The 14327-nt window shown below is 46.0% G+C and overlaps 1 protein-coding gene and 1 non-coding gene across 21 annotated transcripts in view; both read left to right on the top strand.

Moving 5' to 3' along the window:
- Positions 1–14327, top strand: part of CD44 (CD44 molecule (Indian blood group)) — an 89011-nt gene that overhangs the window by 9384 nt on the left and 65300 nt on the right. The gene's annotated exons all lie outside the window — the stretch shown is intronic.
- Positions 2530–2602, top strand: TRNAC-GCA. Its single transcript has one exon. It is a non-coding gene; the product is annotated as a tRNA-Cys (tRNA).

Here is a 14327-nt window from a genome sequence, read left to right as displayed (position 1 = left end):
GGTACCCACAAGAAAGCTGGTCACATAGACATAAAGCAGAGTTTGGAGAGACAAGTAATACTGCCATAGAAATCTCCTGCCAGAACTTCATCTTTGTAGTGGATTCTCTGTGATAGAATTAGTTATCTTCCCAAGGTCAACCTTAGAGGTCAGACTCATCCCTCTAGACCAGCAGTCCCCAACCTTTTGGGCACCAGGAGCCAGTCTTATGGGCAGCAATTTTTCCATGGACAGGGCAGGGAGATGGTTTTAGTTTTACCCACTGCTCACCTCCTGCTGTGCAGCCCGGTTCCTAACAGGTTGCAGACGGAAACTGGTCCGTGGCCCGGGGGTTGGAGACCTTTGCTCTAGACGTCCTCAAGTGACTTTTGCTTTGCCCTTTTGTCTACTAGTTGTTTCTCCCTGATGATTCATGAAAAGCCCACGAGCATATTTCTATCTAAAAAATTCAAAGGATACTGCTGAGCTATATTATGGCCTCTGTTCTCTTTCACAGGTGAGTCTATAAGCTCCTTAGGGAAAAGCTTCTGTTTTATGTACATTATATACAATTTTGTATCCTTGAGGTTCCCATCTGTCAGTTTCTCAGTTATAGTAGATGTTCAATAAATGTTGGACTGGATGAATGAAAGTTCTAGATTTGGCTAGCAAAGCCATCTTCATCATTTACCTTTTGTGATTTTCATAGGTTCTGGCTAATGTTTTTTCATCTTTTTAAATCTTTCTGATCTATAGAAACCTGTTATTTTTTTTTTTCTCGTGCTTCCTATACTGATCCTCACATCTCCTTGACATCACTTTACTCTGCATTCGCTCTAATTTGAGTGTGTCTTTCTTCGTGTTTGACGTATCAGGCAAGCCAGGAGAAGTTTAGAGCTCACTGGGTTTTGTCCATAGACCAAGGATCTTAATTTCCTAGAGGTCTATCTACCTCTCAGCCCCAGCACTCTGCCAAATCTAACCTCATGCAGAACCCAAGCTTCAAAATCATATTCCAGTGACACTTAGAGAAAAGAGATGGGCTTTTTGGTCACTATGTTAAAAGGAAAAAAGGGAGGAGTTCTTTCTTTCAATGATTTAAAGACCTTCTGTACCGAACCAGCTGTTCCATGCGGTGGGATGGGAATGAGAAGGTTGGCTTTGGAGGAGGGCTGTGTGGAAGGAAGAAGGGCTGTGGAACAGGTTGATTCTCCTCCCGGCCCCATCAGAGCAGCGTGAGCCCCAGCGGCTGCACACGTTAAGTGTCTAGAACAATGTTCAGCACCCAGTGTCTGGAGCTCGGGTCTAGCACACAGAAGGCGCCTCGAGTATAGAAATGCCTATAATTCTTCAGCACCTCTCTGTAACTGATTGACTGTGTGATTCAGAGCCAATCATTTTACGCCAATTTGCCTCCAATTTTCCATGTGTCAGATGAGACAGAATTCTAGTTGATCTGTGCAGTCCTTCCCCAGCCTCACATTCTGTAAACCCACCATTCTGCAGGCCCATGAACATCTAAGCCTCATGAAAGTTAATGCAAGGGATAACACACTATGGTGCAGTCCCCCCCGCCCACAACCACCCCCCAACACACAAAAGTGATGCCTGGTCTGTGTTAAATATCAGAAGTGAATTATTAATCCATACCAGAAACAACAAGCATATGGACCGAGTTACACTAAACGCCAGTTGGCCGGATGGACTCCTGGGCCAAGGTGTTCTGCTCAGAGGACTCCTCCAGATCCTTCTGGCCCCCTGCGGGTGAGCAGATGAAGTCTAAGCCAGAGAAGTTAGCAACAGATGTCAGTCCCACGGCTAAAACTGCCCAAAGTCAGTCCTGGGATTAGCCACAGGATCCAGATGCAATAGGGCTTCCCTTGTGGCTCAGCTGGTAAGGAACCCGCCTGCAGGAGACATGGGTTCAATCCCTGGGTTGGGAAGATTCCCTGGAGAAAGGAACGGCTACTTACTCCGATATTCTGGCCTGGAGAATTCCATGGACTGTATAGTCCATGGGGTCTCAAAGAATTGGACACAACTGAGCGACTTTCACTTCACTTCCAGATGCAATATTCTTTGAACAAACATTGCTTCAAGAGGCTAGAGAAGTCAACCCCTGAAGAAGAGAAAAGATTGTGTCCTTCACTCTCAAAGCTCCATGAACACACTGGATTTCTCATCTTTCCTCAAGGGATCCCTGTAACATGTTGGTGCAAAATGAACCACAGAATTCAGCCAAAGCAGTGCTTAGAGGATGAGCTGTAGCATCCTAGGTAAAAGAACTAGGATTGCCATGGGAATCTGAAAACAAAACAAAGAAATATATATATATATATATATATATATATATACACCAAGGTGGTACAGATAGTCTTTTGAGATGGTGAGTTGCTTCTTCTATGGAGAAACTTCCAGACTCCTACTAAGATATTTATTTCTTTTCTGTGGAACCAGAGAAACTCTTCCTGCTCAGTGAGGGCAGGATGTGGGAAAGGAAGTTAGAAAGACTACATTACTTAGGAGTTTGTCCAGGTGATAAGTTGGGTTTTCCTGGTGTCTTAGTTGGTAAAGAATCTGCCTGCAATGCAGGAGACCCAGGTTCGATCCCTGGGTCGGGAAGATCCCCTAGAGAAGGAAATGGCAGCCCGCTCCAGTATTCTTGCATGGAGAATTCCATGGATGGAGGAGCCTGGCAGGCTACAGTCTATGGGGTCTCAGAGAGTCAGACATGACTGAGCGACTAACCCTTCACTTCAAGGTGGTAAGTCAAAGACTAAATGCTCTGTTGGGATTCTGCTCTTCTATCGGTCACTGAAAACCCTAGTCAGATCAGAGTGCATCCTGGGTGTGTCCTGTATCATATCCATCTAGAATCCACTGACCAGAAGTTGAAATACTTCTGAATGGATTCAGTTCTCCTATCGTTGGCATTGTTCTCGGTAATTGCTGGGTACGGTCCAGTCATCTGTATCTCCAGTCAATCCCCCAGACACTGCATTCTAGGAGAAGTGAGAACCACATGCGGCCAGCGGAGGCTCGGCATTTTTCCATCTTAGTTACAGGATGACTGTGGGCAAGGCTTTTTATTAGTTGCCTCTGTTTCTCTGGGTGTAAAATGGGGATAAACCCACAGATTCAAGAAATGCATGAAAAACTATTATGTGATTGTCTTTGTGGAAAGAAGTGAGGGAAGTAGATCTAGTTTCTGTCCTCAGAGAATTTACTGTTTGGTGAAAGAAGAACTAAAAGAGTGAAGAAAGCATGTAAGAGAGCAGACATTTCTGTGTGTGGCAATTGTGTAGGATGGTTTATGGAAGCAGTAAAATTTGAGGATGAATTGAGCGTGAGTAAGATGAACAGAGAAAGGAGAGCGACTCAGGAAAGCATAAAGAATAAACTGAAAGTTTAAAGTTGGGGAAATAAGTATGACTTGATTGGGGTCAGTAAGGGGCTCCATGCCCTTTAATTAAGAGACACCATGTTGAAGAACAGTGAAGGATGAGGTTGGACAGATTCCAAGTGATCAAGTGGCACCATCTATGAGATTCCATTCCAGAGACTTAGAAGTTCTTATGACACCCTCTTTAGACAGTGCTAGACAGAGTTCAGAAAAAGGTCAGCTCCAACATTGGTTGAAATAAAAACTTTGGCAACTTCTGGCAATTAAAGAGAATCGCAAACAGGCTCTACAGCAGGGCAGCAATAGCAAACAGATTTCAGCTCCTGTATCGTTTCCCATTGACTACTCAAGGCTGCCTGAGAGGCTGTGCTAAGAAGTCAGACCTTGGCTCAGCCATAAAGATTGCATGCGTGTGTGCTAAGTCGCTTCAGTCATGTCCGACTCTCTTTGCAACCCTATGGACTGCAGTCCACCAGGCTCCTCTGACCATGGAATTTATGGACTGCAGCCCACCAGGCTCCTCTCTCCATGGAATTTTCCAGGCAAGAATATTGGTGGTGGTGGTTTAGTCGCTAAGTCAGGCCTGACTCTTGCGACCCCATGGACTGTAGCCTGCCAGGCTCCTCTGTCCATGGGATTTCCTCAGCAAGAATCCTGGAGTGGGTTGCCATTTCCTTCTCCAGGGGATCTTCCCGACCCAGGGATCGAACCTGTGTCTCCTGCATTGCAGGTAGACTCTACCTTCCCAGCACAGAGATCGAACCCACGTCTCTTATGTCTCCTGCATTGACCCGTGGGTTCTTTACCACTAGTGCCACCTGGGAAGTCCACAGAGAGTGCTGTGGTCAATTAATGATGTCTGTTATAGGCGCAGTACGGAGGATTTGACCCTCCTGTATCACACAGACATCACCACAGTAGAGCAGCAGGCTTTTCTGGTGTACCTTTCCGATAGTGTGTGTAACGCTGGGAGTTTAGCCCACTTAATCTGGTTAAATAGCCATACCATAGACTGAGTCTCCTTCCAGAATGGTATAAATGCAGCCTCTTTCCCAGAGGAGTTTGGTCCCCTGAGCCTTCTCTCCTGATTCATTCACATTCTGTTTTCCCATCAACCCTAGTGAAGTAAGGTGCTTGGAGCCAGGAATCTCCTCTGAACAAGGCCCAGACCTCGTGGCCAAGGGTAGCTTCTCGCATCAACTTCTTCATTTGTAAACTGAGAAGACGAAAATGATTCCTCAGCCATGGGGATGATAGGAGGCATAGCTAACTCATGTTAGTTAAAGCCTTTGAAGATGAAAGGGTTATATGTGCATGTTAATTACAACTTTTATCAGCCCTGGAGCCTCTGCATTCTCAGCTGCCACGGGGGGCTCTTCCTTGCCTCCCAGATACAAACAGTAGTAACATTCCATAGGCTGGCCCCGCTGGAGCATCCAAGTCGAGAAGGCTGGATTCTGAACTCTGGCTGGTCAGCCCACTCTGAGCGGCTCCAGTTTTCCCCTGTTTATGCCCAAGGGAAAAAAGCAAGCTCGCTGTCTGGGTAGCTAAAATAAGGTAGAACCAAGGGATAAACAAAGGCTCCATCAGGAGTCTATTGGAAATAGCCCCTGGGTGAGATTAGGACACTGCTCTAATTCCCACCGTGTCAAAGCCTAATTGTGTGACCCTGGGCCTCGGGCTTTATCTGTCTAATGTTTCAGTACGCTGTGTGAAATGGCGTGGGGGTAATAATCCATCTGCCTCTCCTAGACCTCTCCACCTTTACCTGCTGGTGTAAAAGTGTTTTGTGCTGGTAGGCAGAAACTTGTGATGTAAGAATAGAAACTACAAGGTTCTGTTATTACCTGAAGTCACTTTCACCTTTATCTCTGTCTCCTGTTGCTGGTTGACCCCAGTCATTGAAATTGTAGTCTTCGGAATGCTCTCCTACGTGCTGCCCTCCTCTCCAGGGCAGCGCTTATCTAGGGCCCTTGGTATGTGCTCAAGTTCTTGATCCTGCCGTTTCCGGAGGCGGGCAGACACAGCCAGCCTGCAGGGGATGGCGGTGCCCTGCCAAGTCCTGTCACAATACCCCTACTGCAGTGACTCAATAAAAGTGCTGGAGGCAAATGAGGGAGGGTTTTCAGAGTCTTTGCTAGGGCTTAGAAGGTGCAAGGCTGAGCTGCATCCTATAGCAGCACTGAATTATGGATCCAAAGACGGAAAAGCGGAGAAAGGGCCCTAAGTGAGAAGTTTTCAGGATCTGGTGACACAAAGCCAATGATGATGGCATGTCGGGATGGGGAAAGGTGCTGGAAGATAGAGTCCACCTATTTCTTTTGGATGACTATGGGAAGGCCATCTCGAAGACTGCACATGACTTGCCCAAGGTCACACAGCCAGTTAGAGTCAAAACTCTGGTTTCTGACCCTCCATCCAGTACCCTTTCCATTTCATCCTTTGAGATGATAGGAGAGGGCACTAAACAGGAGGACACATGGCTGACCAGGGCCGGAAGATTTGGAGGGACAGAGAGGAAGAGAAATAGGCCTGGGCTTGGGTTTTGTGTGTGTGTGTGTGACACAGTGGGAAATAGGGCAGGTGTTTATACTCTGCTGGGCCCTCACTGCTCTCGGATCTGGTTTCCTATGTAGTACCTTGTGCACGCATGCTTGGTGTTTGTTTTGATCCTTTATGACTCAATGAGCCTTTGGAAACCAGAAGGCCCAGCATTGCCTGGCCTAGTTCCTACCTAGCCTCTCTGAGCAGTCAGTGGATTTCAAACGGTGCATTTGTTTACTCAACATGCATTTGCTGAATACCAATATATGCCAGGCACTCTGCCAGGCACTAGGAATACAACCTTAAACAAGAGAGGCACAGTTTCTGCTGTGATGGGACTTATGCTCGAGCTGGGAAGACACTGTAAACAACTCATTACACCCTTGTTTAATTACACTTGTGGTCAGAGCTCAGAAGGAAAAGTACAGGAGCTTGTGAGAGCTTGTAACAGGGAGACTGCACCTGATTTTCAGCATCAGAGAAGACTTCTCGATGAATAGCAGTGAGTGTGTTTGTAGGATCCCTGCAGCTCCATGTTGGGGCGTGGGGGTGGGGCCACCTGTTGGACTCCTCAATCCCGCCAGCTCTCAAGTCCAGGCGACATTTTGGTAGGTGAGGTCAGAGCTCCTCATCACAACTCTAGCCACAGCAGCTCCTGTTCTGGCTGCCTCACATAGGGTCCTCTGAATAAGAGGGCCAAAAAACAAGGTTTTATTCCTCAAAATTCTGAAAGCAATAGGTTTGTCCTACCTGCCCTGCAATAGGCAGTGGTGGGAAGAGAACCATGAGAACCTCCAAGTTGACTCAAACTTTTAGAAGCACATATTGGGTCAATGAAGGAACACAAACTCTGGGAGGCAAAAAGTATCATTTTTCCATGGGAGAAAAATTCATGATTTACATAGGTATCTTGAACATTAAGCTTTGGTTTAAGGTCAAATTTGGTCCATTTTATTGGAAGTTTCTTGGTCTTGTTTTGAACACTTTGGTGGCAAGAGTTTGAGGCCAGGGTCTGATTGATGTGTCCCTAGGGGGTGGTTTGTAGGATGACTTCCAGCAGCCACGCAGGTGCATTGACTGGGTCCAGGCAGGAGGAGCAGGCAAGAGCCCTAGGACTCAGATGTCCAACTATTTGACTACAAAGGCCTCACTTTTTTAAAATCTCTTTGTTGGTGGTAAATACTTGGAGATGACCAGAGTGGACTCTATCAGGAGGGTGAGATAGATGTGGTAAGGAAAAAACAAAAACAAAAAACCCACCACAAAGCATCACTGAGAATGCTTTCAGGTAAAAGCCCAGGTGGCACAGTGATAAAGAATCCGCTTGACAATGCAGGAGATGCAGGTTCAATCCATAGGTCAGGAAGATACCCTGCAGTAGGAAATTGCAACCCATTCCAGTATTCTTGCCTGGAAAATTCCATGGACAGCGGAGTCTGGAGGGTTACAGTCCATGGGGCTGCAAAGAGTCGGATGTGTGCACACACACACATGCACAGTGCTAATAGTATTTATCGATTAGCAGAGTATAGGCACCAGCCATCCAGATGGTCAGTTCTAAACAACTGTGTCTTCTAAACAAGAGCACATTCAGGTTAGTCCCCCTCCCAGTGATGGTGATGGCATCCTTTTCCTTTTGTTCAGATGTGCTTTCTTGGGTTGGAGAGATAAGGATGGAGTTATAGCTATCATGATTGAACAAAAGCCACAGCCCATCTATGGATCAAACCATGATGTGTCAGTCCCATGTAATTGCTATCTGTCACATGTTTCTTGGTATACCCACGTCAGTGCATGTCAGCTGGTATCACTGTAAGTAACAGAATGATCAACCCTCATAAATTGTTATCTAGCACAGCAAGAAGTATGGAAACAGGATGATTCCAGAAGCTCAATGATGTTATCAAAGATCCAGTTTTCTTCCAGCTTTCCACTCTGCCCCTCACAGTGTCTTCCTATAGTTTAGCCTCCTTCATGGTCCCAAGTTGACTCTCACAGTTCCAGGCATCCTATGGAAAAACAAAAAGCAGTGTCTACCACCGGAAGAAGGAATACTTATTCATAAATATCTCTTCTAAAAAAATGGAAGGATGGCTTTTGCAGAAGTCCTTAATTGACTTCCCTTGGAGAAGGAAATGGCACCCCACTCCAGTACTCCTGCCTGGAAAATCCCATGGATGGAGGAGCCTGGTGGGCTACAGACCATGGAGTCTCAAGGAGTTGGACATGACTGAACAACTTCACTTTACTTCTCATTGGAAGAATGGGGTGCCATTCCCTGGGAGATCCACACTAACACTGGCAAGGAGAACTCTGACCACAGTGCTCGACTTAGACCAGTCATGATCCACCCAAATGAGTTAGGAATTGGTGGCCTCGTCTTTGATTAGAAGAATTTTATTGCATTGGTAACAATGTCTCTTATAATCAATAAGGCTCTAAGCGAGTCGACACAGCTGGTAGAGTTTGATTTGCAATTCTATGTAGGCAAAAGAAAAAAGGCAAGTTCTTGTGTTTTCTCCCTCATGCTTCTCCAGGGAAGACACACCTCACTGACAAGAGTTCACATGGCGGACACACTGCAGTTGGAGGCTTGGATGGTCTGGGTTTATACTCAATCACGATAGCTATAACTTTATCTTTTTCTCTCTCCAGTAAAAGCATATCAGGGAATAACCTTAAATCTGTTTTAATTTGCAAGAAATAGTCCATCTTTTGCACACTTGAGCACTTTATTATTAGAAGCTCATCATTGCAGCTCATCTCAGCGCTGCTGGAGCTGCACTTTGCTGAGGACCATGAGTCTGTAGTGATCCATTTAAAAAGAATTACTGCGACCTTGGAAGAGCATCTCTTCCTGTAAATTATGAGATGATGACCCCCAAGGGAGAAGGCCGGCTTCCCTTTTCAAAAACTACACTCCTGGAGTGTTTTAATGTGTGTGACGTGTGTTCAGCTCCATTATCTAATCCAGCACTCACATCAACTTCCCGGTTAGCATTAGCATCCTGTAGAGGAGAGGCATTTAATGACTTTCCCAAGATCACAGAATTAATGCAGATTCAGGATTTGAAGCCTAACTTCTCCACTCTCAGAGCTGATGTTCCTGCAACCACGCTGTGTTGGCTCCCCATGGATCAGATTTGCTTCAGGGAATCTAAATTAACTATTGAATTTTGTATGAATAATTGCTCTTTCATAAGCAGAAAAACTCCTTCCAAATATTAATAGTTTCTCTGAGTCCAAAGCTCAAGGGCCCAACATCTTAACATTTTGATTAGTCCAAAGATGGACAGGTGGGTTTTCTGGGCCAGTGTCCTACCTCCATGCAGTGTGCTCATGAATCTAACAGCATGGAGGGAAACTCAGAATTAAAAATTTTTTTTCCATTCCTTTTTATCACTTAAGTATCGTTAAAGGATTTATAAGGACTGAATCCAGGGAAGAGAAACCCAGGGGATGTTTAATGTGGACCTCAAGAATGTGATGGTTTCTGACATAGGAAGGGGGCCTTGCTTCTCAAAATCTGATGATGAAAGAACGAGACGAAATGGATTCTATCAAACTGAAATGATTTACGCTTTATTATGAGGTGAATTTCCTGACTGCGGGGCCTGCTGAGCCTGGCCCGCTGGTTCCCTGTTTATCCTTCAGTTCTCAGCTGAAACGACAGTGCCTCAGGGAGGCATCTCTTGGGGACAGCAGAGGCCTTGGGAGGAAGGGCTTCCCTTTAAAGTGCAAGCGTTCAGCACCCTGCACTTCTGTTACAACATTTACTGTGCTGTGCTGTTGCTTTGTTGAGTGTTTTCTTCCCCGGACCATAGTCTACGTCGGGGCAATGACCCTGCTGACCTTTTTCAATGCCCTGGTCTCTCAGTGCCTAGCACAGTGCCCATGGGGGCACTGGATAAAACCTTGTTGAATGAATAGACTTGGAATTAGTCTTCTCTTTTCTGAAGGCCTGTATCCACTTTATTGTTTGGTTGGATTTGTGCAATTGTGGCTTACCCTGGTGGATTCAGTCTGTGATGTCCAAATTCAGTTAAAAAAAAAACTTTACGTATGTATGTATCCATGTGTCTATTATGTATCTGTCCGTTCGTCCATCCATGTATCTATCACATATGTCTATCATCTGTATCTATCTGTTGGTCTATGTACCTATCTATCCATGTATGTATCATCTATATTTATTGGAGTAAGAGACAAACTTGCTTAGAAAGCAAATGAGGGTCAGCAAATAGACCACATCTTTTCTCCTCCCTCTGTGACTGTGCATCACCCCAACTGCCATTCCTCTTGGCTGTCATCACCTAGATATAGTCTCTTACATGGTTTTCTGCAAAGGCACCAAGCAGAGGCTGAATATGTGCAATGTTCAGGATGGCTGTGAAAGACAAGGAGGAAACATGTTCTGCTGAGGGAGAGAAGAGATGGAGGAAGGTTTGGGGAGGCAAGCCTTGGCTATTCTAGATTCTTCTTACTGGGGACAGAGGGTGGGGCTCCCCATGGCTCTCTTTTGAAACTTGTTTGAGGGGCAGCTCTGTTCCTTACATAAAAGCATCATCAGATAATCTCCAGCCTTCCTTAAAGACTGTTTCTCAGGGTAGAGGAAAGGTACCCTATTATCTGTTGAGCTTCCTGTTATTTGTATTGCCCGGAAAGCTAAAGTCAACATCTACTTCTGTATTCTGCATTGTGTGCATTGTTAAAACCTTTGGGAAACTCATCTGGTTTCTTCTCCAGATGAGCTTCCCAGACTCTATGGAAGACATTTAGAAACAGGCATCTCTTCAAATAGGTCATCAGAAAATAGTCTCTCAAAGTCAGGTTCTCTGTCTTCTTCTAAAGGCTACATTAGAGAATGTTTACTCATCATCCTTGTAGTTAGTAGGATTGACTGTCAGCTCAGCCTCTGGGCTAAGCACCGAGGTCAGGGATTCATGAGTGGGATCTGAGTCTGGTATCCCACTCTCAGAAACTGTGGGTCCTGGAGTTCATTCTGGGTTTGAGTCCTGCATGCATGCCGAGTCATGTTAGTCGTGTCCAACTCTTTGCAACCCTATGGACTGTAGCCCACTAGGCTCCTCTGTCCAAGGGGTTCTCCAGGCGAGAATACTGGAGTGGGTTGCCGTGCCCTCTTCCAGGGGATCTTCCCAACCCAGGATCAAACCTGCATCTCCTGTGGCTCCTGCATAGCAGGCAGAATCTTGACCCCTGAGCCACCCGGAAGCCTGGGTTCGAGTCCTGCCCCTCATCAATTATGTGGCAATTGACAACACTCTGAAGCTCAGTTTTCTTATCTTTAAGGCAGAGTAATAATACCTAGGTGCAGGATGGTGTAAGGACTACCAGATGGTGTGTGGAGTGACCGACAGGGAGCAAGCATCCTCAGTGTCAGAACTGCAGTATAGACCCGGAGCCTCTCCCTTCCTCATTCTGCCCAAACTTTGTTCCTGCTGCGCTTGAGAAATGCTTCCAGCTGCCTTTGGAAGATGTTCATTCCATTTCTGGGCAAATATTAGTCAATAAGATCTCATTTAATTTGGTGGGGAGGGGACACCAAAGTGCTGACACCCACGTGCTTACTGGAACAACTGTTGCCAGGCAGACACGGCAGCCGGGGATGTTCCGGGAAGCTTGGCTATTGCAGAAGCTGGTGAAAGCGAGTCGGCCGTCGCGCTCCAGGCCTGTCTTTACTTGCTTGATGACAGGCAGTCTCCAGGGCTGCTTGTCTCAGCAAGATCTGCCTCTTCCTGCCTTCAGTGCTGACAGTTGGCATGAGACTGGAGGAGGAGATGGTATTTCCCTCCCTCTTGGGGAGAAGCGCTCTTTTACAGTGCTATTTCCTGGTCTCAGAGTGTAGAAAGACCCTTAGGGGCAATTTAATGCAGTAGCCTCCTTCTCATTCTGGAAATTTTGAAGTTCCTCAGGGTCCACTGCTTCCCCCAGAAGCCCAGGCTTGGAATTTCCTGGTTGTGGAGGGGCTGGGGCTGGGTGACCAGCTTTTGAATACATGAAGTGCCCACCCCTCAATCATATTGGGATGTTCAATCCTCTTATCTCCCCCAAATACTTTAATTACCTTTAACTGCTTAGTTCTGTTTGCCTCTAAAGAAAGGAAGATCCGGCCCCTCCCAGCCGCGCCTCAGAAGTGACTAAAACTTTGCCTCTTTTAATAGAAGTGTCCGCCTTTGTGTCACGTTCTCATTTTGCTTTTAGTTTCTTAAGAGTGTGGTTGCAGAGTGTGCAGCAGTTGTTTGGGCTGAAACAAGACTATCAAAACACAAACAATTGTTCGTAGTGTAAATACGTTATAAATCAGAACCCAGGGGTCCCCTTGATATCTGGGAGAGCTGGGGCTGGTCAGGCAAGATGTTTTTTTTTTAATCTTCCTGTGGGAGAAGGAAAAAGATTGACATTTACCGAACACTTGTTATGAGCCAAACTCAACGCTGATGCTTTCCTGTGAGTTTATTATCTAAGTCCCTTAAACCTCTCTTTGAGGTTTGCAGCGAATATCCATTCAGTAAATGAATGACTGCATTTCCTCAGAGCCATTTTATAGACTGAGAAACTGAGACTCATAAAGATGAAGTAACTTGCCCAAGAAGTCTCTGCTCTCATGTGGTGGGGCTGGAATTCCATCTTCTCCCTCTAATATCACACCAACGTTCCCACTCAGTCTTATGGGGCCCATCCTATCCTCCCCATCTCCAGAACTGGAGGCCTTAAAGCTTCAAGGCGTCTCCTTTTCCTGAGAATCTGGGTTTTTCTGGCTCCTTGAAAATGAACGGTCTTGAAATAATTTCGTACTACTGAGAGTCATCTTTGGGAAAACAGGTGGAGCGAACCTCCCTCTTCTCTCTCCTCACTGGCAGCGGGACCTGTGAGACCACCAGAGATCAGGGAGTCAATCAAGAGTGGGCGTCTCGACTTCCAGGGGTGCAGGTGGGATCTGCTCAAAAGTATCTCACTGGAGGATTGTCTCACAACTGAAGAATGGCCTGAGTTGGCCCGCGGTGCTGAAATTTGCTACAGGGAGCACTGGGGCTGTTTGTAATAATTTAGGAGCAGTCTCTCTAAGGGAATCCGCAATCCTGCTGTGCTTCTCTTAATTGAAACCATTCTCTCCCTGCGACTTCAGTGGGGCAGGTTCTAGTCTCTGTGGGCTGGAAGGCGTTTCGTTGGTGTAATCGGAGAGCAGGATGCTGGTAACACTGTTGTTTTGTCTATTATTTCTTTTTGTTGGCCGCTCCAGCCTGCTTGACGCAGCCATCACACCACCGCCGCCTTGATTCCAGAGGGAAATACCACAACCCTGCAGGCAAGAGGGAGCCATTCAGGTTTAGAGAACAAGTTTAAAAGAAACACAGACTTGTCCTTCTACAGGCAGAGCGTTAGGTTGGCCAAGGGACCTAGAGACTACCAAAGCCAACTTCTTCCTGGGGCTGATAAAGAAACTGAAGCCTTACTGATGAGTACTGATGGCTTATTAGTAAGAAGTCACACTCCAGATCCCAGGTCACTGGACTCTAATGTATTTCCCACAAAACTAAAGAAACATCTATTGGGCCACCATACTATGAATCAGACATCGCAGATACAAAGATGAACAAGGAATGGTCCTAATGGAACCCATTTTGATCCTATGGGTTAGTATCACTTGAGGCAGACTTCTTCCAAGAATAGTGTTTTATAAATAGCGTCTGTCTATCCATCTATCCATTCATCTATCTGATGATTTCTTCCTTCCTTTCTGTTTTTCCCTCTGCCTTCTTCCTTTCCTTCCTATCTGTCAATTGCACATTCTGTATAGAGTGGGGGCTTGTGTATCTGAGTAATTAAGCTCCTGACTCCTAACTGGGAGTTTTGAGTGGCTGTTACCGGTGATACAGTGAATGGCTGGCCAGTTTATCAAGAATTGTCAGAGCAGGAGGCTCTTAGCCTTAAATACGCTTTAATCCTTGAGATGACTGTCTAATATTAATCAAATCCCAGCCACCTTACTAAGCATCAGGTACTTTGCCACCTGTTTCGAGTGTACGTCTTCGTTTACACTTAAAAGCACCCATGAGGGAGTTACTGCCTTTTCTTTACTAAGGAAGAAATGAGGCTAAGAGGTTAAGAAAACACGGTGTGCCCAACATTCCACAGGACCCCAAGCTGGGCTTTGGACTCAAGTCTCTCTAATGTGAAAGAGTATGAGCTTGGCTGCTGTACCATCTTACAAACACCATGCGGGTGATTGCTCCATCACCTTAGTAACTGTAAACTCCGAGAGGCTGAAGATGCTGGGAGATTCTTGAAAGCCTTCAGGGCTGGTGCGTGGACTTAGCACAGTTGCAGTCTGATGGGCTGCTCTGTCATGCTGATTTGCCTCCTTCAAGTTCAGGCAAAG

This window comes from Bubalus bubalis, chromosome 16 (assembly GCF_019923935.1).
Source record: "Bubalus bubalis isolate 160015118507 breed Murrah chromosome 16, NDDB_SH_1, whole genome shotgun sequence".
In the NCBI taxonomy this organism is placed as follows: domain Eukaryota; kingdom Metazoa; phylum Chordata; class Mammalia; order Artiodactyla; family Bovidae; genus Bubalus; species Bubalus bubalis.
The sequence above is the reverse complement of the archived record's forward strand: the minus strand, read 5'-3'. Positions and strand labels throughout refer to the sequence as shown.